Source organism: Triticum urartu, chromosome 1A (assembly GCF_056163025.1).
Source record: "Triticum urartu cultivar PI428250 chromosome 1A, HENAU_Tu73, whole genome shotgun sequence".
Taxonomy (NCBI): Eukaryota; Viridiplantae; Streptophyta; class Magnoliopsida; order Poales; family Poaceae; genus Triticum; species Triticum urartu.
In genome coordinates, this window is record NC_141873.1 from 533,610,599 (window position 1) to 533,635,903 (window position 25,305).

Below are 25,305 nucleotides of genomic sequence, written 5' to 3' on the forward strand. Positions count from 1 at the left end.
AACTCTTCTTCCAGAAATCCATTCAGGAATGCAGTTTTGACATCCATTTGCCAAATTTCATAATCATAAAATGCAGCAATTGCTAACATGATTCAGACAGAGTTAAGCATCGCTACGGGTGAGAAAGTCTCATCGTAGTCAATCCCTTGAACTTATCGAAAACCTTTCACAACAACTCGAGCTTTGTAGACAGTAACATTACCGTCAGCGTCAGTCTTCTTCTTGAAGATCCATTTATTTTCAATTGCTTGCCGATCATCGGGAAAGTCAACCAAAGTCCACACATTGTTCTCATACATGGATCCCATTTCAGATTTCATGGCATCAAGCCATTTTGCGAAATCTGGGCTCACCATCGCTTCTTCATAGTTCATAGGTTCATCATGATCTAGTAGCATGACTTCCAGAACAGGATTACAGTACCACTCTGGTGCGGATCTTACTCTGGTTGATCTACGAGGTTCAATAGTAAATTGATTTGAAGTTCCATGATCATCATCATTAACTTCCTCACTAATTGGTGTAGGTGTCATAGAAACCGGTTTCTGTGATGAACTACTTTCCAATAGAGGACCAGGTACAGTTACCTCATCAAGTTCCACTTTCCTCCCACTCACTTCTTTCGAGAGAAACTCCTTCTCTAGAAAGGATCCATTCTTAGCTACGAATGTCTTGCCTTCGGATCTGTGATAGAAGATGTACCCAACAGTCTCTTTTAGGTATACTATGAAGACACATTTTTCCGATTTGGGTTCGAGCTTATCAGGTTGAAGCTTTTTCACATAAGCATCGCAGCCCCAAACTTTCAGAAACGACTACTTTGGTTTCTTGCCAAACCACAGTTCATAAGGTGTCGTCTCAACGGATTTTGATGGTGCCCTATTTAACGTGAATGCGGCCATCTCTAAAGCATAACCCCAAAATGATAGCGGTAAATCTGTAAGAGACATCATAGATCGCACCATGTCTAGTAAAGTACGATTACGACGTTCGGACACACCATTACGCTGTGGTGTTCCGGGTGGCGTGAGTTGCGAAACTATTACGCATTGTTTCAAATGTAGACCAAACTCGTAACTCAAATATTCTCCTCCATGTTCATATCGTAGAAACTTTATTTTCTTGTTACGATGATTTTCAACTTCACTCTGAAATTCTTTGAACTTTTCAAATGTTTCAGACTTATGCTTCATCAAGTAGATATACCCATATCTGCTTAAATCATCTGTGAAGGTGAGAAAATAACGATATCGGCCACGAGCTTCAACATTCATCGGACCACATACATCTGTATGTATGATTTCCAACAAATCTGTTGCTCTCTCCATAGTTCCGGAGAACGGCGTTTTAGTCATCTTGCCCATGAGGCACGGTTCGCAAGTACCAAGTGATTCATAATCAAGTGGTTCCAAAAGTCCATCAATATGGAGTTTCTTCATGCGCTTTACACCAATATGACCTAAGCGGCAGTGCCACAAATAATTTGCACTATCATTATCAACTCTGCATCTTTTGGCTTCAACATTATGAATATGTGTATCACTACTATCGAGATCCATCAAAAATTGACCACTCTTCAAGGGTGCATGACCATAAAAGATATTACTCATATAAATAGAACAACCATTATTCTCTGATTTAAATGAATAACCATCTTGCATCAAACAAGATCCAGATATAATGTTCATGCTCAACGGTGGCACCAAATAACAATTATTTAGGTCTATTACTAATCCCGAAGGTAGATGTAGAGGTAGCGTGCCGACGGCGATCACATCGACTTTGGAACCATTTCCCACGTGCATCGTCACCTCGTCCTTGGCCAGTGTTCGCTTAATCCGTAGTCCCTGTTTCGTGTTGCAAATATTAGCAACAGAACCAGTATCAAATACCCAGGTGCTACTGCGAGCTCTGGTAAGATACACATTAATAACATGTATATCACATATACCTTTGTTCACCTTGCCATCCTTCTTATCCACCAAATACTTGGGGCAGTTCCGCTTCCAGTGACCAGTCTGCTTGTAGTAGAAGCACTCAGTCTCAGGCTTAGGTCCAGACTTGGGTTTCTTCTCCTGAGCAACAACTTGCTTGCTGTTCTTCTTGAAGTTCCCCTTCTTCCCTTTTCCCTTCTTGAAACTGGTGGTCTTACTGACCATCAACACTTGATGATCCTTCTTGATTTCTACCTCCGCAGCCTTTAGCATTGCAAAGAGCTCGGGAATTGTCTTATCCATCCCTTGCATATTATATTTCATCACGAAGCTCTTGTAACTTGGTGGAAGTGATTGGAGAATTTTGTCAGTGACGCTATCATCCGGAAGATTAACTCCTAGTTGAATCAAGTGATTGCGGTACCAAGACATCTTGAGTATACGCTCATTGACAAAACTATTCTCCTCCATCTTGCAGCTATAGAACTTATTGGAGACTTCCTATCTCTCAATCCGGGCATTCTTTTGAAATATTAACTTCAACTCCTGGAACATCTCATATGCTCCATGACGTTCAAAACGTCATTGAAGTCCCGGTTCTAAGCCGTAAAGCATGGCACACTGAACTATCGAGTAGTCATCAACACATGACTGCCAGTCATTCACAATGTCTGCAGTTGCTGGCGCAGGTGGTACACCCAGCGGTGCTTCCTGGACGTAATTCTTCTGAGCAGCAATGAGGATAATCCTCAAGTTACGGACCCAGTCCGTGTAATTGCTACCATCATCTTTCAACTTTGCTTTCTCAAGGAATGCATTAAAATTCAACGGAACAACAACACGGCCATCTATCTACAATCAAACATAGACAAGCAAGATACTATCAGGTACTAAGTTCATGATAAATTTAAGTTCAATTAATCAAATTACTTAAGAACTCCCACTTAGAAAGACATCCCTCTAATCTTCTAAGTGATCACATGATCCAAATCAACTAAACCATAACCAATCATCAAGTGAAATGGAGTAGTTTTCAATGGTGAACATAACTATGATAATCATATCTACTATATGATTCACGCTTGACCTTTCAGTCTCAGTGTTCCGAGGCCATATCTGCATGTGCTAGGCTCGTCAAGTTTAACCTGAGTATTCTGCGTGTGCAAAACTGGCTTGCACCCGTTGTAGATGGACCTAGAGCTTATCACACCCGATCATCACGTGGTGTCTGGGCAGGACGAACTTTGGGAATGGTGCATACTCAGGGAGAACACTTTTTATCTTGAAATTTGGTGAGAGATCATCTTATAATGCTACCATCAATCAAAGCAAGATAAGATGCATAAAAGCTAAACATCACATGCAATCAATATAAGTGATATGATATGGCCATCATTATCTTGTGCTTGTGATCTCCATCTCCGAAGCACCGTCATGATCACCATCATCACTGACGCGACACCTTGTTCTCCATCGTAGCATCGTTGTTGTCTCGCCAATCTTATGCTTCCACGACTATCGCTACCGCTTAGTGATAAAGTAAAGCATTATAGGGCGATTGCATTGCATACAATAAAGCGACAACCACATGGCTCCTGCCAGTTGCCGATAACTCGGTTACAAAACATGATTATCTCATACAATAAAATTTAGCATCATGTCTTGACCATATCACATCACAACATGCCCTGCAAAAACAAGTTAGACGTCCTCTACTTTGTTGTTGCAAGTTTTACGTGGCTGCTACGGGCTTAGCAAGAACCGTGCTTACCTACGCATCAAAACCACAACGATAGTTTGTCAAGTTGGTGTTGTTTTAACCTTCGCAAGGACCGGGCATAGCCACACTCGGTTCAACTAAAGTTGGAGAAACTGACACCCGCCAGCCACCTGTGTGCAAAGCACGTCAGTAGAACCAGTCTCGCATAAGCGTACACGTAATGTCGGTCCTGGCCGCTTCATCCAACGATACCGCCGAACCAAAGTATGACATGCTGGTAAGCAGTATGACTTATATCACCCACAACTCACTTGTGTTCTACTCGTGCATATGACATCTAAGCATAAAACCTGGCTCTGATACCACTGTTGGGGAATGTAGTAATTTAAAAAAAATCCTATGCACAGGCAAGATCATGGTGATGCACGGCAACGAGAGGGGAGAGTGTTGTCCACGTACCCTCGTAGACCGAAAGCGGAAGCGTTAGCACAACGCGGTTGATGTAGTCGTACGTCTTCACGATCCGACCGATCAAGTACCGAATGTACGGCACCTCCGAGTTCAGCACACGTTCAGCCCGATGACGTCCCTCAAACTCCGATCCAGCCAAGTGTTGAGGGAGAGTTTCATCAGCACGACGGTGTGGTGATGATGTTGATGTTTTACCGACGCAAGGCTTCGCCTAAGCACCACTACAACAATATCGAGGTGGACTATGGTGGAGGGGGGCACTGCACACGGCTAAAAGATCAAACGATCAATTGTTGTGTCTATGCGGTGCCCCCTGCCCCTGTATATAAAGGAGCAAGGGGGGTGCGGCTGGCTAGGGAGGAGGCGCGCCAGGAGGAGTCCTACTCCCACCGGGAGTAGGACTCCCCCCTTTCCTAGTTGGATTAGGACTTGGGAGGGGGGAAGAGTGGAGGAGAAGAAGGAAGGGGGGCGCCGCCCCCTTCTCCTTGTCCTATTCAGACTAGGGGGAGGGGCGCACGACATAGCCCTAGCCGCCTCTCCTCTCTTCCACCTAGGCCCACTAAGGCCCACCCGGAACACTTCCGATATCCAAACATAGGCTTCCAATTTATCAATATTCATGTCTCGACCATTTCGATACTCCTCGTCATGTCCGGGATATCATCCCGGACTCCGAACAACCTTCGGTACATCAAAACATATAAACTCATAATATAACCGTCATCGAAACTTTAAGCGTGCGGACCCTACGGGTTCGAGAACTATGTAGACATGACCGAGACATGTCTCCGGTCAATAACCAATAGCGGAACCTGGATGTTCATATTGGCTCCCACATATTCTACGAAGATCTTTATCGGTCAAACCGCATAACAACATACATTGTTCCCTTTGTCATCGGTATGTTACTTGCCCGAGATTCAATCGTCGGTATCTCAATACCTAGTTCAATCTCATTACCGGCAAGTGTCTTTACTCGTTCCGTAATACATCATCCCGCAACTAACTCATTAGTTGCAATGCTTGCAAGGCTTAAGTGATGTGCATTACCGAGAGGGCCCAGAGATACCTCCCCGACAATCGGAGTGACAAATCCTAATCTCGAAATACGCCAACCCAACAAGTACCTTTGGAGACACCTGTAGAGCACCTTTATAATCACCCAGTTACGTTGTGACGTTTGGTAGCACACAAAGTGTTCCTCCGGTAAACAGGAGTTGCATAATCTCATAGTCATTGGAACATGTATAAGTCATGAAGAAAGCAATAGCAACATACTAAACGATCGGGTGCTAAGCTAATGGAATGGGTCAAGTCAATCATATCATTCTCCTAATGATGTGATCCCGTTAATCAAATGGCAACTCATGTCTATGGTTAGGAAACATAACCATCTTTGATCAATGAGCTAGTCAAGTAGAGGCATAATAGTGACAATCTGTTTGTCTACATATTCACACATTTATTATGTTTCCGGTTAATACAATTCTAGCATGAATAATAAACATTTATCATGATATAAGGAAATAAATAATAACTTTATTATTGCCTCTAGGGCAAAGTTCCTTCATTTAGATCATATCTATCATTGCAAGCTAAAATAGCTCTAGCAGATTCTTCATCCAGAACATAACCCTCGGGCACAACAGTCAATTCATATTTATTAGGGGGAGAGTCTTCATCATCACTTTCGTCAATATTATTAGTTTCAATAATTTCATTCTCTCTAACCCTAGCAAGTTGTTCATCTAGAAATTCACCAAGTGGCATAGTAGTATCAAGCATAGAAGTAGTTTCATCATAAGTATCATGCATAGCAGAAGTGGCAACATCAATAACATGCGACATATCAGAATGAATAGCAGAAGCAGGTTTAGGTGTCGCAATACTCAAAACAGAAGGTGAATCAAGTGCAGAGCTAGATGGCAGTTCCTTACCTCCCCTCGTAGTTGAGGGATAAATCTTGGTTTTTGGATCTCTCAAGTTCTTCATAATGATAAGCATATATAAATCCCAAGTGACTCAAAGAATAGAGCTATGCTCCCCGGCAACGGTGCTAGAAAATAGTCTTGATAACCCACAAGTATAGGGGATCACAACAGTTTTCGAGGGTAGAGTATTCAACCCAAATTTATTGATTCGACACAAGGGGAGCCAAAGAATATTCTCAAGTATTAGCAGCTGAGTTGTCAATTCAACCACACCTAGAAACTTAATATATGCCGCAAAGTATTTAGTAGCAAAGTAATATGATAGTAGTGGTAACGGTAGAAAAAGGTAATGATAACAAAAGTAATGTTTTTGGTATTTTGTAGTGATTGTAATAGTAGCAACGGAAAAGTAAATAAGCGAAGAACAATATATGGGAAGCTCGTAGGCAGTGAATCGGTGATAGAGAATTAAGCCGGATGCGGTTCATCATGTAACAGTCATAACCTGGGGTGACAGAGAACTAGCTCCAATTCATCAATGTAATGTAGGCATGTATTCCGAATATAGTCATACGTGCTTATGGAAAAGAACTTGCATGACATCTTTTGTCCTACCCTCCCGTGGCAGCGGGGTCCTAGTAGAAACTAAGGGATATTAAGGCCTCCTTTTAATAGAGTACCAGACCAAAGCATTAACACATAGTGAATACATGAACTCCTCAAACTACGGTCATCACTGGGAGTGGTCCCGATTATTGTCACTTCGGGGTTGCCGGATCATAACACATAGTAGGTAACTATAGACTTGCAAGATAGGATCAAGAACTCTCATATATTGATGAAAACATAATAGGTTCAGATCTGAAATCATGGCACTCGGGCCCTAGTGACAAGCATTAAGCTTAGCTAAGTCATAGCAACATCAATCTCAGAACATAGTGGATACTAGGGATCAAACCCTAACAAAACTAACTCGATTACATGATAAATCTCATCCAACCCATCACCGTCCAGCAAGCCTACGATGGAATTATTCACGCACGGCGGTGAGCATCATGAAATTGGTGATGGAGGATGGTTGATGATGACGATGGCGACGGATTCCCCTCTCCGGAGCCCCGAACGGACTCCAGATCAGCCCTCCCGAGAGGTTTTAGGGCTTGGTGGCGGCTTCATATCATAAAACGCGATGAATCCTTCTCCTCTATTTTTTTCTCCCCAAAAGCTCCAAGGGCCCACAAGGCAGGGGGCACGCCCAGGGGGCAGGCGCGCCCCCACCCTCGTGGACAGGTGGTGGGCCCCACGGCCTTCATCTTTTGCAGGTATTTTTTTATATTTTCCAAAAAGTTGCTCCGTGAAGTTTCAGGTCATTCCGAGAACGTTTATTTCTGCACATACATAATACCATGGTAATTCAGCTGAAAACAGCGTCAGTCCGGGTTAGTTCCATTCAAATCATGCAAGTTAGAGTCCAAAACAACGGCAAAAGTGTTTGGAAAAGTAGATACGACAGAGACGTATCACCTTACGGGGTGGCCACGAGGGACCAGGGCGCGCCCCCTGCCTCATGGCCCCCTCGGGCATCGTCTCACGTTGATTCTTCTTCCCAAAAATCACATATATTCCAAAAAATATCCGTCAGTTTTTATCCCGTTTGGACTCCGTTTGATATGGATTTACTGCGAAACAAAAAATATGCAACAAACAGGAACTGGCACTAGGCACTGGATCAATATGTTAGTCCCAAAAATAGTATAGAAAGTTGCCAAAAGTATATGAAAGTTGTAGAATATTGGCATGGAACAGTAAAAAATTATAGATATGACGAAGACGTATCAGCATCCCCAAGCTTAATTCCTGCTCGTCCTCGAGTAGGTAAATGATAAAAAAAAGGTAATTTTTGATGTGGAATGCTACCTAGCATAATCTTGATCATGTAATCTAATCATGGCATGAATATTAAGACACGAGTGATTCAAAGCAATAGTCTATCATTTGACATTAAGACGATAATACTTCAAGCATACTAATAAAGCAATCATGTCATTTCAAAATAACATGGCCAAAGAAAGTTATCCCTACAAAATCATATAGTATGGCTATGCTCCATCTTCACCACACAAAATATTCAAATCATGCACAACCCCGATGACAAGTCAAGCAATTGTTTCATACTTTTGACGTTCTCAAACCTTTTCAACTTTCACGCAATACATGAGCGTGAGCCATGGACATAGCACTATAGGTGGAATAGAATATGATGGTGGAGGTTGTGTCGAGAAGACAAAAAGGAGAAAGTCTCACATCGACGCGGCTAATCAACAGGCTATGGAGATGCCCATCAATTGATGTCAATGCGAGCAGTAGGAATTGCTATGCAACAGATGCACTAAGAGCTATAAGTGTATGAAATCTCAAACTGAAACTAAGTGGGTGTGCATCCAACTTGCTTGCTCATGAAGACCTAGGGCATTTGAGGAAGCCCATCGTTGGAATATACAAGCCAAGTTCTATAATGAAAATTCCCACTACTATATGAAAGTGATAACTCAAGGGACTCTCTATATGAAGAACATGGTGCTAGTCTGAAGCACAAGTGTGGTAAAAGCATAGTGACATTGTCCCCCTTTTCTTTTCTTTTTTTCTTTTTTCTTCTTTTTTTCTCTTTTTTTGTAGGCTTCTTTGGCCTCTATCTTTGGGGGGGGGCTTCTTTGGCCACTTTTATTTTGATCATGGGATAATGTTCTCATAATGATGATCATCACACTTTTATTTACTTACAACTCAATATTACAACTCGATACTAGAACAAAAGATATGACTCTATATGAATGCCTCCAGCGGTGTACCGGGATGTGCAATGATCTAGTGTAGCAATGACATGAAAAAACGGACAAGCCATGAAAACATCATGCTAGCTATCTTACGATCATGCAAAGCAATATGACAATAAATGCTCAAGTCATGTATATGATGATGATGGAAGTTGCATGGCAATATATCTCGGAATGGCTATGGAAACGCCATAATAGGTAGGTATGGTGGCTGTTTTGAGGAAGATATAAGGAGGCTTATGTGTGATAGAGCGTATCGTATCACGGGGTTTGGATGCACCGGCGAAGTTTGCACCAACTCTCGAGGTGAGAAAGGGCAATGCACGGTACCAAAGAGGCTAGCAATGATGGAAGGGTGAGAGTGCGTATAATCCATGGAATCAACATTAGTCATAAAGAACTCACATACTTATTGCAAAAATCTATTAGTCATCGAAACAAAGTACAATGTGCATGCTCCTAGGGGGATAGATTGGTAGGAAAAGACCATCGCTCGTCCCCGACCGCCACTCATAAGGAAGACAATCAATAAATACCTCATGCTCCAACTTCGTTACATAACGATTCACCATACGTGCATGCTACGGGAGTCACAAACTTCAACACAAGTATTTCTACAATCCACAACTACCCACTAGAATGACTCTAATATCACCATCTTTATATTGCAAAACTATTGCAAGGAATCAAACATATCATATTCAGTGATCTACAAGTTTTATGTAGGATTTTATGACTAACCATGTGAATGACCAATTCCTGTCATCTCTCTAAATAGATCTAAGTGAAGCAAGAGAGTTTAATTCTTTCTACAAAAGATATGCCCACACTCTAACAAATATAAGTGAAGCAAAAAGAGCATTCTACAAATGGCGGTTTTCTATGTGAAGAGAAACAGGCAATCCAAACTTCAAATGATATAAGTGAAGCACATGAAGCGTTCTATAAAGCCATACTCAAAAGATATAAGTGAAGTGCAATGATAATTCTATAAATCAGCCAAGGACTATCTCATATCAGCATGGTGCATCAAATAAAAGTGAAAACTAAATGCAAAAGATGCTCCAAGATTTACACATATCATGTGACAAATAAAAATATAGCTCCAAGTGAAATTACCGATGATCGTTAGAAGAAAGAGGGGATGCCTTTCGGGGCATCCCCAAGCTTGGTTGCTTGGGAGTCCTTGAATATTTCCTTGGGGTGTCTTGGGCATCCCCAAGCTTAGGCTCTTGCCACTCCTTATTCCTTCATCCATCGTGATCTCTCCCAAAATTTGAAAACTTCAATCACACAAAACTTAACGAAAAGTTCGGTAAGATCCGTTAGTATAATAAAGCAAATCACTACTCTAAGTACTGTTGCAAACCAATTCATATTTGGTTTCTGCATTGTAGCTACTGTAATATAACTTTTCCATGACTTAATCCACTGATAGAAATCGATAGTTTCATCAAAACAAGCAAACTATGCATCAAAAACAGAATATGTCTTAAACAGGACAGTCTGTAGTAATCTGAACATTCACCATACTTCTGGTACTCCAAAAATTCTGAAAAAAGGAAAATAAAAAATTTGCATAGATAGAAAGTACAAAAAGTTTCAGAACTGTTTGACGTTCCAGTAAAAAAATGTAAAATCGCGCACTACAGCCAACGTTTCTATTCTGCACTGCACAAACCAACAAGCAATGTAAACATCCTAAAGGCAAATCTTGGCACATTATTTTTATAATACAATGGAATTTTACAAGGGGATAATTATTTTTGTTGAAAAGTTTCTGTAATCAAGATTCACAAAGTTTCCGTGAGCATGAACAAAGTTCAAGGAGCTCCCCCACTTCAACAATGCTTGTCTCTCTCACTTTCACTTTCCATTTTGAAAAGTTTTGGGTTCCCCTCTTTATTTTTTTGTTTTCAAACTATATAAAAGCACTCAACAGAAATAAATGACTCTCTAAAACTTCCGGGTTGTCTCCCTGGTAGCGCTTTCTTAAAAGCCATTAAGCTAGGCATATGGTGCTCAAGTAATGAATCCACCCGGATCCCAAGGTATATCAAAGCCAATTTTAATTAACAATGATTTGTGATTTAGTAGTGAGCAAAAAGTATCATATATCATGCAACGACGAAGTATAAATCTCTTCCTATGCATCGACATGTCATAAAAGAACAATTCATGCACACATAGTAAAGGCCAATGCATAGTATAAACAGTTTCTTGCAACTTTATCATATTGGAAACAAGGACAGGCAGAGATGTAGTTCCTCTCTCATAATAATTGCAAGTAGGAGAAGCAAGAACAATCATATTATATTTATCAAAATCATCATGTGTAATAGTAAAATGCAACCCAACAATATAAACCTTAATAAGGGCAAACTTCTCCGATATAGTGTAGCCGGGAGAATTCAAATAGATAATAGGACTATCATGCGTGGGTGCAATAGCAACAATTTCATGTTTAACATAAGGAACTATAGAAAGTTCATCTCCATAAGCATAATTCATGTTGGCATCTTGTCCACAAGCATAGCAAGCATCATCAAAAAGGGATATTTCAAAAGAATCAACGGGATCATAACAATCATCATAGCAATCATCCTTCGGTAAGCACGAAGGGAAATTAAACAATGTATGAGTTGAAGAGTTACTCTCATTCGAAGGTGGGCACGGGTAGCTAATCCGCCCTTCCTCCTTTTGTTCTTCGCTCTCCTCATCATCTTTTTCATCTAATGAGCTCACATTTTCATCAATTTCTTCTTCCATAGACTCCTGCAAAATATTAGTCTCTTCTTGGACAGCAGAGACTTTCTCAATAAAATCATCAATATCGGAATTGAATTCATAGTTTTCATAGCAATATTTAAGTATGGAAAAAATTTTGGGTCTGTAAACAGCATCATCAAGATTTTCACACTCTTTAAACAAAGATTCAATTTCATAAGCACCCATAAAAGCAACGAATTCTTCTATTCGTTCCACATCGTAGTTGAAAGTGCGTTATATCGACTAGAGGGGGGTGAATAGGTGATTTTTAGGAATTCTTCACTGAGGAATTTCAGGGTGAGGAAATTCCTTAGCGAAGAACTACTTGCAGCGGAATAAGTACTCAGAAGTAAACATAACATAACACAAGCATGGTCATCATGATGAAATGAAGACAAGCACAGAGTACGGAAAGCGTAAACACAGGATGGCACTGGATGAAGACAAACAGACTGAAGAAATTGAACTGAGGAAATTGAGAAAGTCTTCAGTCAAAGTCTCCAAACAGATATGAACAAGCACTCAACACATAACTGAGGAAATGGAAGGGTTGAGGAAATGGAACCAGGTAGCTTGGTGAAGACAATGATTTGGTAGACCAGTTCCAACTACTGTGACAGTTGTACGTCTGGTTAGGGAGGCTAGGTATTTAAGCCTGAGGACACACAGTCCCGGACACCCAGTCCTAAACACGCAAATCAGAACACTCAGTCCTCACTATATTCCCCTTGAGCTAAGGTCACACAGACCTCACCCAATCTCTCGTGGAAAGTCTTCAGGTGACTTCCGAACCATCACAAACTCGGTCACTCGGCGATCCACAATTCCTCTTGGATGCTCTAGACCATGACGCCTAACCGTCTGGAAGATGCACAGTCTTCAAAGGTAACAAGCGTCGGATCGACAAAGGATTAATCTCTTCAGTGATGCTCAATCACTTGGGGTTTGTAGGTGTTTGGGTTTGGGTTCTCCTCACTTGATGATTTTCACTCAAAGTCCTCGGAGGATGGGATGCTCTCAAATGACAAGTGTCAGTTTCTCTCGGAGCAGCCAACCAACTAGTGGTTGTAGGGGGCGGCTATTTATAGCCTAGGGAGCAGCCCGACATGATAAGACATAAATGCCCTTCAATGATATGACCGTTAGGTGGGTAGATATTTTGGGACAGCTGGCACAATGCACAGCAACGGTCGGAAATTTGAGTATCAAATTCTCAGGGCTATCATGTTCCTCACTATGTAGGCAATCCGCACTAGCGAATTTCTAACTCCTCAGTCAGAACAAATTCCTCAGAGACCAGAAGAACTTCGTCTCTGTCACTGAAGAATATGACTGAACTGTATGAGATTTCCAATGGCTTCACTCGAAGGGATTGGTAGGTGTAGGATTTTGAGTTGAGCATCACATGGAAATTTTTCCTTCGTATTTCCTCGACCCCCTTTAACAGTACGGTGTTTCCTATAACTCAAGAAAGAGAAAATGAAACTACGAAAACAAAAGTCTTCACGCTTCATGTTCCTCGAGTGAATACCAAGGCTTCAAGGTCACACCAATTTCTTCACTTTCAAAGTCTTCAGAAAGTCTTCAAAAATCCACAATCTTCAGTCAAAGAACTTCATTTTTAGGGGTCGACTTTCTCTGTAAATATCAAACTCCTCATAGTCTTATAGACATGTGTACACTCATAAACACATTAGCCCCTTAACCTATAAGTCTTCAATACACCAAAATCACTAAGGGGCACTAGATGCCCCTCTTTGGTGATTGATGACAATATAGGTTAAATTTTCAACGGGGATAAACATATGAAGTGTAAATACTGATATTGAGGAATTTGATTGCAAGATATAGAAGAACTCCCCCTGAAGGTGAGCATAGTGAGGAATTTGCTTTTGAAGCATTGCACACTTTGAAGAATAGAATCATGGAGATCTCCCCCTATATCTTGTAATTCATACACGCATTTGAAATAATATGAAGAATTTGAAATGCATGATGAAATATGGTGATTGAGTAATTCAGCATGCGTGCATTAACATATATGAGGAATAAGCATGCAGAAAAACGCATCAAAAGTATCAGAGCACCATCGGGTTTAAGTTTACAACTCGATCCAATAAAGTTTCAGAAGAACGAGAGTTGTAACTTAGCAAAAAAACACCCATATAAGATAGACCCGCTTGAAGACTAACTCAAATTTCTCCCCCTTTGTCATTAAATGACCAAAAGGATCGAAAATGAGGACTAACGCCCCTGAAGAATGTCAAGTTGATGAAGGAGTGCCAGCGTTGTTGGGGTCGTTTGTTTATGTAGGGCCTGCCGCAGTGTCATCCAAGTCTTCATGCTCATCGGTGTCGTGCGATGAAGAATAAGAGCTGGCCACCAAGGAAGGGACCTTGACCTTCTTGAATTTCTTCGGTGGAGGTGTAGACCAGTCAAAATCTTCCTTGAGACCCATTTTCTTTAGATCTTCTTCACTATAGACATGGGACAGAATAGCCCAGGTGCGATCGAAAACCTCATGGAGGTAGTAGTGGTTTTTCTTCACTGCATTATGTGTAGTGGTCATGTTCTGGAGAAATGAACCAAACTGACGCTTAACCCATTTATGGTTTCGATCCACCTTCTGGTGAAGACTAAGCAGAAGTTCACGGTCAGTCATCACACGAGGAGCAGTGGCTTGAGGATTTGGCTTGGAGGCATGGGCAGCAGAATCATGAGTGGCAGAGTCATCATTGGTGGAATAAGATGCAGCTTTGTGAAACTGACCATCCAATGGAAGAATGCCTTCATCAATGATAGCAGGAGCCTTGCCTCTTTCATTAGTTGAAGTAAAAAGTCTGCTTGAGGACTTCAATCGGGGGCAAGTAGCTAAGGTGATTCTGAAAATCAGCCTTGTAGTTGAGTGAAGACCTTGTCCTGAGGAATCTCATAATCCAAGGTGCATAAGGCTTCAGCTCGAACAGAGAAAGTGCAACATTTGCCAGAGTTCTCATGAAGAAATCGTGATAGTTGATAGGAATGCTATGAATGATGTTGAATAGCAGATTCTTCATGATGCCAACTTTTCCCTCATCAGATGAGTCGTGGCCTTTGATGGGACTCATTGTCCTCATCAGAATGCGATAGACGGTTCTAGGCACATAGAGTAAATCCTTTACGAGGAATTTGGTTCTGGGGACTTGACCGGGCTTCAAAGGCTTCATTAACACTTGCATGTAATGAGCAGTGAGTTCAGGTTCTTGGTACAGGCAGCGAGCTCCTTCACTGGGTGGACTGATGGGCAGGGCGTGAAGCAATTCAGAGGCCGGTGCCTTATAGTGAGTATTATCGGTCATCCAGTCCAAGACCCAGGTGTTGATATTTTCAGGATCACCTGTGATATGCAGTGTAGCATAGAACTGAAGAATGAGCTCTTCATTCCAATCAACAATGTCAGTGCAAAAGTTGAGGAGGCCTACGTCATGAAGCACACTGAGCACAGGAGTGAAACAAGGCAATGATTCCATGTCCACATGAGGAATATGCTCATGGTAGAAGATTTTGTCCTTGTTGAAAAGCAGTGAAGAATAGAAGTTGGCCTCGCTGGCAGTCCAGAAGCGCTTTCTTCTAAGACGAGCAGAATCATAAGGGTTGTAGTCAGTGAAGAACACGTGCTCTCCGAATAAATCATCAGCCTTGAATTTCTGCTTCTTTGAGAATGGATCCTTTGGCTTAGGGTGAGGAGTGTCAGTCAATTGCATCACAACCTCCAGGATCTCGATCTCAGGTTCCACAGGCTGAGGAATTTCAGGTGCTTCTTCAGTGGCAGCCTGGGACTTCCATTCTTCATTTACATGTTCTTCAGTACTAGTGGCTGGAATTTCTTCATGGACAGATGGTGTGGCATGAGGTTCATCAGATCCCATTTGTACAGTAGTTACCGGGGACTGAGGAATTTGTTGCAATGGTGTGAAGAGTGGAGAGTTGGGGTGCTGACTTTCCCAAAAATCATCACTTAGCACGGGTGTGGTATAGCCAATGTCCATATCTTCATCTTCCATTTCTCTTCTTGTATGAAGTGAGTCAACATATGACTTTGGCCAGGAGTCAGCTTGAAATCAGGCATAGGAGTATTTGGGTCCTTGTGCCATAGGTCAATGTACTCAAGGATCAACTTTGGATCCAAAAGCAGAGGCGCACTTGTGCCCTTGGCTCTAGCGGCCCTGACTTGCCTATCTCTGATGATTCGGCAAGTTCCTCATCATCAGCTTTGTCTTCATCTGACGGTACTTGAAAAGCGACCTGCTTCTTTTGAGGACTTGGTCGAGAGCCTCGTCCAGTAGTTTCCTTGGTCTTCAACAGAGTGGGACCAGTTGAAGAATGCAGTGGTGCTGAGGAACTAGCAGATGCTCCTGAGGTAATAGAAATTCCCTTCGTCCTTTGGCACGTGGCGAGATGCGCAGGTGCTCAGGATTTTGTCGGAGAAGTTGAGGACTTGAGCGGAGGAGATGAGGATTTTGAAGGAGCAGGAGCAGCATGAGGAATTTGCCATGAGGGCTTTGAGGAATCTGGACGTGAGGGCATAGCTGAGGAACTTGGCCGTGAGGGCATTGAGGGAGAAGCACTTGGCTTGTGAGCAGGCTTCTTTGGCATGGCCTTCTTTGGCTTGCTTGCAGAGGCCTCAGCAGTGGCAGCAGCAGTAGAGTCTTCATTGAATTTCCTCACTGCTTCTCTTGCTTGTCTGGCCAACTTGGCATGTCGCTTGGCCCATTCATCAGGATAATCCTCACCGCGCTTGAGGCTGGTGGGATCTGCTTCTTGGCCAGGTGCCAACGGAGGTTTTGGGCATGGAGGATTTAGAGCGAATTTCTTCATGTATTTTGGAGTAACATATCTGTACTCCCTCCACTCTCTTGCCCATCTCCTCTCAATCTTTTCAATGCGCACCTTGCGCTGATTTTTATCTTCCTCAGGGGGTGTGTGGTACCGAGCATAGATGTCCTCAGGGATTTGAAAGGCAGTGTTGACCTCAGGCCTCTTTCCTCCTTTCTGTGGCTTCTTACCGCCAGCCATTTTCTTCAGTTGAGGAATTTGAACAATGGAATTCTCTGAAGATGTATGGAACTTTTCTTCGAGGAACTCTTTAAATGAGTTAAGTTGATGAGAACCTAGTGATTCAGCAGCTGACATGAGTACCTGTGAACAGAGTATAGTTGTGAGGTATTTGGAGAGGTCATATGCATTCTCAAAGGTTTTTCAAAAAGAACAAGTTTGAGGAATTTGACCAGATGAGTCTTGAAGAATTTCACTAAGCGTTCTTTGTCTTAGGTTCCAGAGATGTATAGATCGAAAATCCACACATTTGAGGAATCTTGAAGAAAAACATAGCTTAGAGAAATGAAACAAGAACAGATGACATGTGAGGTGTTTTAGTGTGTGAAGATATGAAAAAAAACACCTTTGAGGATTTTGTAGAAATCATTTGAATCAAAGAGGGAAGTAAAAGTAACTTTTAATTACCCTGGACAAAGAACACGATGAACTGGGAAGTGGAGATGTGAAGTTCGTCAGTGTAGATCTTCCACGCCCTAACTCGGCAGAGGAAGACAGCTACGGCAGCGGGGGGGTGAGAAATCCGCGGTCGGCACGAGTACGACGGCGACGAGGTCGAGGCAGTGAAGCTCTTCCTCACCGGCGATGATGAAGTAGCGGCGGCGCTAGGATTTGAGAAGCTCGAGCTGGAGTGAGGTCGAGCGGAGTAAAAGAGAAGTGAAGAAGGGGAGGGGGTATTTATAGCCATGGTGAAAAACTGTTCGCCTAAAGAATTTGGACGAACGTGCCCCTGACCCTTCTCATTCACTTGACATGTGTCACCCACGTACTGAGAAGTGGAGATCGTGTGAGATCGTGGGTGAATCACTACTAGGAAAAGGCATGTTAGTGGCACACCTGTTTTGGCCATTAATGGCGCACTACAGGTGCGCCACTATCATCACGCCATTAGTAACTAATACTAATGGCGCACCCCTGGTGCGCCATTAGTATATCAGACAGTAGTGGCGCACTAGGGAGTGCGCCATTAGTATGTCCCATGGTGCGCCATTAGTATGCCTCCCAGGGGGCCATATTTACCTTCTGCTCTGGGTTACTAATGGCGCACTAACAGACAATGCGCCACTAGTATTTTTACAGCGCCACTAATGTGTTGTATGGTGCGCCACTAGTATGAATATTAGAATTTTTTTTCTGATATTTGCACAGGTTACAAAATATATTACTGCACAGAATATAGACAGCACCACACATCAACAACAGATTTATCGAATACAATAGAAGATTAGTCTTCGAATACAATTCATCATATTAGCTAGTCTCCGAATTCAAAATACCGACCAAAGTTAGAACACTACAAGTCTCGAGACTGCGAGTAGCGAGTTTGTCTTCACATTACAAGTCGATATTGATCATCTAAACTACCATCACATTAGCATCATCGTGATGAAACTGGTCTTCATCCGGTTCCTCCTCCGCTCCCTCCTCTCTCCCGCTAGATAGCACGCGTATCTAGCTTCCGCCTTCGCCCTAGTGGTGTAACCTTTGTAACTGTTACCGCTGAAACGGTGAACCTATCTCCGACACTCCTCCCAGTCGTCATAGACTCCGGGAACCTTACCCTTGTACATGACATACGACGACATCTCTATGCACTAGCCAAACAAAACGTTAGTAGCAATTCACAGACAATACATAAGCAATATATCAGTATGCAACAAAAGGATAGGAAGAGAAAAGAAAGACATTAATAGCACGATTCATGGTCCTACTAATAAATAGCATCGATTACATATAAGTTGAGCGACTGTCCAAACCAAAGAGACATACAAGCTCATTAAAGTTTAATTACAACATGAGCTAATCGATATTTCAGAACTATACATAGCATCACTACTTTCAACTCGACTCAGGGACCGGAGCATGGATGAAGCCGCCGTCTGTCATGATGGTCACGAAATCGCGGGCGTTGTCAGCCTGCATTTGTAGCATTGTTTCTATCTCACTGTTGGACGGTTGATATCTGAGGTAGAACTGCCCCGAGGTATGAAGGACATCTTGATGGATGATTTCCGCAAACTCCGACTGGATGCGAAAGAATTCTTGTCTGATGTCTGCGTCCTGGATTGCTGACAATCTTGCGGCCCAATCTTTGAGATTGTTTGGTAGCAGAAGGTGATTATGGTCCCGTACGATCGCCCGCATGTGATGGAGGGCGTAGTAGGCATCCTTCTGACCGCCAGGCGGCTGCTTGACGTAGGGGAACGTCATTTTGTGGGCGAACATGAGCTTGCTATACCTATGAATTGGCCTGCTGAAGGTGCCTCCAGATCTGGCGTAGCCGAGGATAACATGATCAACAACTTTCTTGATATTTGTGTAGTCTTTCTTCGACTGACAGTCGGAGTCGAAATACGTGGCCATGGAATATTTTGGGCTTAAGAGGATGAGTGTGCAATGTGTGTCACTGCACAAAACACGGAATGTTAGATAAAAGAATGGTCGAAATCTAAGAAATCATATGTTACGGGGCGGTGAGGGGATGACTTACTCGGGAAAGTAAGGCACGAGGAAGTTATCCTTATCTGGGTTTGCCAGAATGACGCCTTTGAGGTATGAACTCGCGACTTGCCGGTCCCCAGCACTGCCCAAGATCTTGGCATGCATGTAGAAGGGGTCGACTATCATGATGTCCGGGGTCTTGTCTCTAATGATCCGCATCTCCATACTCACCGAAAATAGCCGAATGAAGGTGTAGTGCAGCGGATGAAGGTTAAACATAGTGAAGATGTCATCAAACCGCAGGACGATCATACCCCCGATGGCGCTATCCACAAAGCCCTTGCCCTCTGGCACCTTGGCCACGAAAACCGGGTATGCCACATCATTCTCTCAGAGACGCCGCTTCTCCAAAGAAAGAACACTGTCATGCAGACTCCACATAGCACCGGTTGCAGCATTGAGCAGATTAGTCGGTAGCATCGGCCTACCCGCCACATGCACCCTCCTCGAGATATCCTTAGGTGAAGGTGGCCCGTCCTAAGCACGGATCATACTCGGTGTCGGCTGGCTCGCACCCTTGTTACTCTTTCTTTTCCATCCCTTCTTCTTTTGTTGTAATGGGATTGAGTTCTTCTCACAAACAGCCTTCTTGAGTGTGTTGGGGCTGATAATATTTTGCACCTCGGCTATATGAGGCTCGGTGAAGGCAGCAGCTGGAGGCGTCTCTTGAGAACTGAATGCCAGACGATGCCTGTTGCAACTGGGTTTCTCCGTGGTACCAGCTAGATCATCTTTTGCAGGGATGGGTTCTTGAGAAGGAGGCCCCAAGAATTCGTCACCATACCCATGTTCGTTGAAGTACTTATCGACGTTGGTAAATGTACCGTCGTCATTGTCATCCGGATCCTATGCCATATGCATGTCCGGATCCTGTGCCATATCCATGTCCGGCATGTCCGGTAGCATTGCGAGGGTCTTGCCATGGCTTGGCGCCGGCACGGCTGGCGGTGTTGTCTATGGGGTGGTGTCCTCCGCCCCAAAAGAATCTGGCTCTTCGGCCAAAGCATGGGCCAGCTTATCCAGGCGCTGAGGGTCATCACATCATCTTCATCGGCCCCATGGGGTCGATACGGAGGTAACATGTCGTCGAAGCCCGGCTGCACCCGAACTAGTTGAACCCTATAAACGGTGGGTGGCATCTGATTACCGTGGAACACGCGGCTGCCCGGTTGAACGATTCTGCCCTTGGCGACATCGACCAACTCGTCGTTCACGAAGTGCAGGAGAGTGCATGGAACGTCGGCGGCGCCCTGCGAAAACATTTAGGGTGTCAGGGATGCCCAGTTAAACGCAAGGAGATGAATTCATCAGAAGAGAGGCTTAATTATTTACCGTGATGGCGTCGAGCTCGGCAAATGTCGAGGCACCGCCAACGGCGGGCGTGCAAGTGACGGAGGGGCCGCTTGCTTCTGAGGTGCCGGCCGGCGTATTCTTCCCACACCCGGGTGTATTAAGCTGCAATGCCGCCGCCGCCGCGGGAGACACCAATGCCGCCTCCGCCAGAGACACCAATGGTGCCGCCGGCGCATTGCACAAGTTGCTGCCCATGAAGCTGGGAATCGGGGGCGGCCCCTGTTGGCCGCCCGCAATCCACGCCTGCAGCCCAGAAACCAAGGTAGGCATAATGGCGGTGATCGTCGCTCCCAGTTGGTCTCGCACTTGCTCTTCGACGATCTCCGGAATCCACGCCACTTGTGCCTTGAGTTGTTGAACCTCGCGCTCCTGGCTTTCCGAGCTGGTCTTTCTCTCCTTTCGCCCAGCGATATAGTACTCCGACCATTTCGTGGACAAGCCTTTGCCGGCCACACGACCAGCTGACGTCGTCTTACTGAGCTTATCCTTGTTTTTCATTACGTTCAACGCCCTATTTAAAGGGGTGTCGAAAGGGGAGCTCTGAGACAACCTTGCGCTATTGCTTTTAGTGTCCTGCGGAAGGAACGTGAACCATTTAGAAATTTGTCTTCATTAATTAGAATGCAACCATATGGAGCTAATTACGTGGGGGTGTATTCCTTACCAGAACACGCTCAAGCGCATTGGTCTTCGGATCCGTGGTAAGCTCCTTGGTTACCGGGTCAATCTTGTACCGGGCCATGACATAGTTCCTGGTCTGCTTGTCACGGTATTTCTCGAAGAGGGGTGGTAGGCCTTTCTCGGCACGCTCCGCGTCCTCCTTGTCCCATATAGGTTCCGCCACTCTGTAACCGCCGGGACTGAGTTTGTGGACCCCTAAGTTCAAGTCCCGCATCTCTTTCCCCCACTGAGTTGATTCCGCAGATGCGTTGCTCTCGCACTTGATCTTGAACTCCCGGTAGTCATCTTCGCTGATCGAAGGATTTTTCTCCTTGATCTTCTCATAAATATCACCTTTTTCAATCATGCTCTTCACTGAGGCTCTCCAAGTAGCCAGGGTCGTGCTCATCTTCATGAGGGTGGCACTGTTCACTTTATTCCCTGAGAGGCGTGTGTTTGCGAAGTCACCGGGAACTTGTATCGTTCGTGCAGCTTCGTGAAGAGGAGGTTGCGCAAATTCCCTCGGTCACAATGCCTTAGGTTCTCGGTGTTGATCAAGACAGTGCTTCGGAGAATGCACCCGAGCTGTCCCGCGTACCCCTTGACTATTTCTTTGGGCGCCGTTGGATGCCCCTCGGAGGACACTTCAGTAAATTCCTCCTTGACGGTGCCGAGCACGTTCGGGCGCCGGTCCTTCCGTTGCCGCTTCGGTTGGCTGCCATCTGTGCATGTGCCGCCATCATCAGTGGTGGCATCCTCGGCGGCACCATCAGTGGTGTCATCCCGACGCCACTAGGGGTTGTGTAGTCAGGATCAGTGTCTTCCGCGGCGTCCTCATAGTGGTGAGGTTCTTCCTCCATCTCCTGGGACAGCTCCCAGAATGCCTTGCCCGAACCGCTGGCCTGATCGTTGTGGGCCATGTTTCGCTCTAAATAGGAAATGAATTTGGTCAAAAAGTTGGTTATTGTCAAGGAACAAGATCATGGTCTCATCATTTAGGGTTTGTCGACACCGAGGCATCCTAAAAGCTAAGCTTTTATCATTTAGGGTTTGTCGACGCTGAGGCACCCTAAAAGCCTAAGCTTTCATCATTTAGGTTTTTATCGACACCGAGGCACCATAAAAGCCAAGGTTTTATCATTTAGGGTTTGTCGACGCTGAGGCCCATGCATAACACAAGAGGCAGTTGATCCTACTTAATTAAGTACTAAGATACCCCGGCCCATGCATTAGTCGCAAGTACCCCATATGTCCTATTTTTAGCAAAGTCATACTAAAATTCACAGAAAATTTCAGCATGACCTTTTCTAAAAATAGGACATATGGAGTACCCGAATTTGCCGAAACGGAAGTTAATCGACATTCCGGCAAACTCAAGGGCCTCTCAGGGTACCTGCAATATCATCACGACATGATGGTCGGAGACAAAACCCAGCAAACTAGCACGACAATGTGCCTCTACTTTCATATGGAGGTGTGTTGCAACAACGTGTATACTTTATCACATTATAAGTCCTCACACCATCAACTATGACAAAATCTGAGAGTATAAGTCTGGTTACATTCACCCAAATCCAAACCTAGAATTATGTCCAACATATTTCACTGATCACTCATATATTTTCTCTGTCAAAACTCCCAACACACAGGCAAAGATTGGTTAGTGGCACGCATTCTCGTTAAAGTCTCAATTTGTATGACAAATTTGCATTTAGCCAGCATATGGCCCAAAAAGATAAAGCTGATATGCAATATTGATCAGTCAACACTGCTTCTGTATATACCAACAAGAAACATGCATGTTAACAAAATGCAAATGAGCAACCAGCATATATGTCTATCTTCAAATCTAATGCCCACGTTCATACTCAAACAAATATTTGCGAGGTGATCTGCTGTCATAAACCACAATTACAATATGCTAACAAGGTTGTGATGGCTTAGTCCTGAATCCGGATTGACTCAACGGCAAACAAAACTTCTGAGAAAGACGTCATTCCCAACAAACCTAGCCTTCGTGGGTTCCAGGTAACTGAAACTGCAGAGAAGGCCATCAAGGCCCAATGCCCCAAGACAGTCTCATGCGCGGACATCCTTGCCTTCGCCGCCCATGACAGCATCGCGCTAGGAGGAAATGTTGCTCACAAGGTGCCTGCTGGGCGCCGCGGCGGCAGGATGTCCACTGACCAGAACGTCCTCGACAACCTACCCTCACTAGTCGCCGCTCTCAACAGCTTCTGAGCTGGTTGGTGACTTCAACTGAAGGACCTCACAGCCCAGGACATGGTCATCCTCTCTCACGCGCACACCATAGGCGTCTCGCATTGCTCGTCCTTACAAAGATCGTATATGGCTTCAACAACACCAGTCAGGTATGATGGTGTTCAAAACTATCGCTAGATCTCAGACATTTTCCTTTCAGGCCTTATGGTATGCATCTAGTCTGGTATCCATGTCTATAATGATTGTTTTACTGCCAGGTTGATCTTACCCCGACGATGCTTGGCAACAAGTATTATGTGGGTCTGACAAATAACCTAGGCCTGTTCACGTCAAACCAGGCATTGCTCACAAACTCAAATATATGCGCAGGTGTGCAATGACAAAATTCTGGAGTTATGCTATGCAATCTAGAATGTAGTCTAAGGGGAACTAACTAGCAGCAGCTCATCTAGAACACATGCGATACGGCCGGGCGCGGCCCAAGTGTAGTGGAGGCGCGGTCGCGGTGCGGTGAGCGCGCCTGGGTGGGGCCAGGGGCCGAGGGGAGCACGGCCACGGGGGCGGCAACCAGGAGCTGGGGCGCGGTGGTGCGACAGTCTACGACGACGAAATCGAAAGGGGGGGAGGGGAACCGGTGCAGCTCACCGAGAGGAAGACAATGGCGTGCTCGTGCGGGGCCAGGGTTGACGAGGTGACGTGGATCGACGGTGATGCCGCGGTGGTCGGAGGTGGAAGAAGACCTCGATCTGCATGATGCAGAGTCGTCGAGCTCGAACGGGTGGCCGTAGATGACGTAGAAGAACACTGAGAGCTCCTGGACTCCTTGGTGGGTTGCGGGGATGACAGTGGTCGCAGGGACGATGCGGTGACGGCGACGACCTAGTCGGGTGAAGCAGCGCGGGGGGAGGGGAAGTGGGGAGGTGCTAGGGTTTGCACAGGGGTCTGGCTCGGCCTTATCCAACAGGGGAGCCGGAGCGGATGTGGAGCGGGCGCGGGGGTCGTCCGAGCGGGCGCGGGGGTCTTCGAAGTGGGCACGGGGGTCGTTGGAGCGGGTGTGGCGAGGGAGGGAAGGGGGATCTGGCGAGGGAGAGGGAAGGGGGATCGGGTGAAGGGGTATCCAGCTAGAGGGGGGAATGTTAGTAATGGCGCACCATCTAGGGGTGCGCCATAAAAACACTGATAGCAATGGCGCACCATCCTCTGGTGCGCCATTAGTAACCTTTTTCTGATAGCAATGGCGCACCCTCCTCTGGTGCGCCATTAGTAACTTTTTTTCATTATTTTTTGTTGCATCTAATAATTTGTTTTTTTATCAAATTTGTTATTTTCTTGAGGAATAGAACAGAAGATATCATCAAATATCATCAAATTTGTTTTTTTGAAAATATCATCAAATTTGTTTTTTTATTTTTAATTGAAAATATCATCAAATTTATTATTTGAAAATATCATCAAATTTGTTATTTAAAAGTATCATCAATATTTTTTTGGATTTTTAGTTGCATTCATTTGTGAATTGGTAAAACATTTATGAATATGAAAATAATATCATCGAATTTGAAGAATATTCGTGAATTCAAAAAGTGCCCATGAAATTTAAAAATATTCATGAGTTCAAAAATATTAACAAATTCAATATTCATGAGGACTAGAACAGAAGAAATATCATTTCAAAATGTTGAAATAAAATCGAGAAATGAAGACTACGATTTAAATACAATCGATCTTAGCTAGCTATCTTTTCACAATCTTCTTGCCCTTCTTTTTCGCAAATGGAGTTCTTCTGTTGAACGGACGTCCTTTAGGTAGGGTGG

General features: G+C 44.2%; 1 pseudogene; it reads left to right on the plus strand.

The window, feature by feature from the left end:
* Positions 1-20,715: 20,715 nt before the first annotated feature.
* On the plus strand, positions 20,716-23,871 carry LOC125533060 (peroxidase 1-like; annotated as a pseudogene).
* The last annotated feature ends 1,434 nt before the right edge of the window (positions 23,872-25,305 follow it).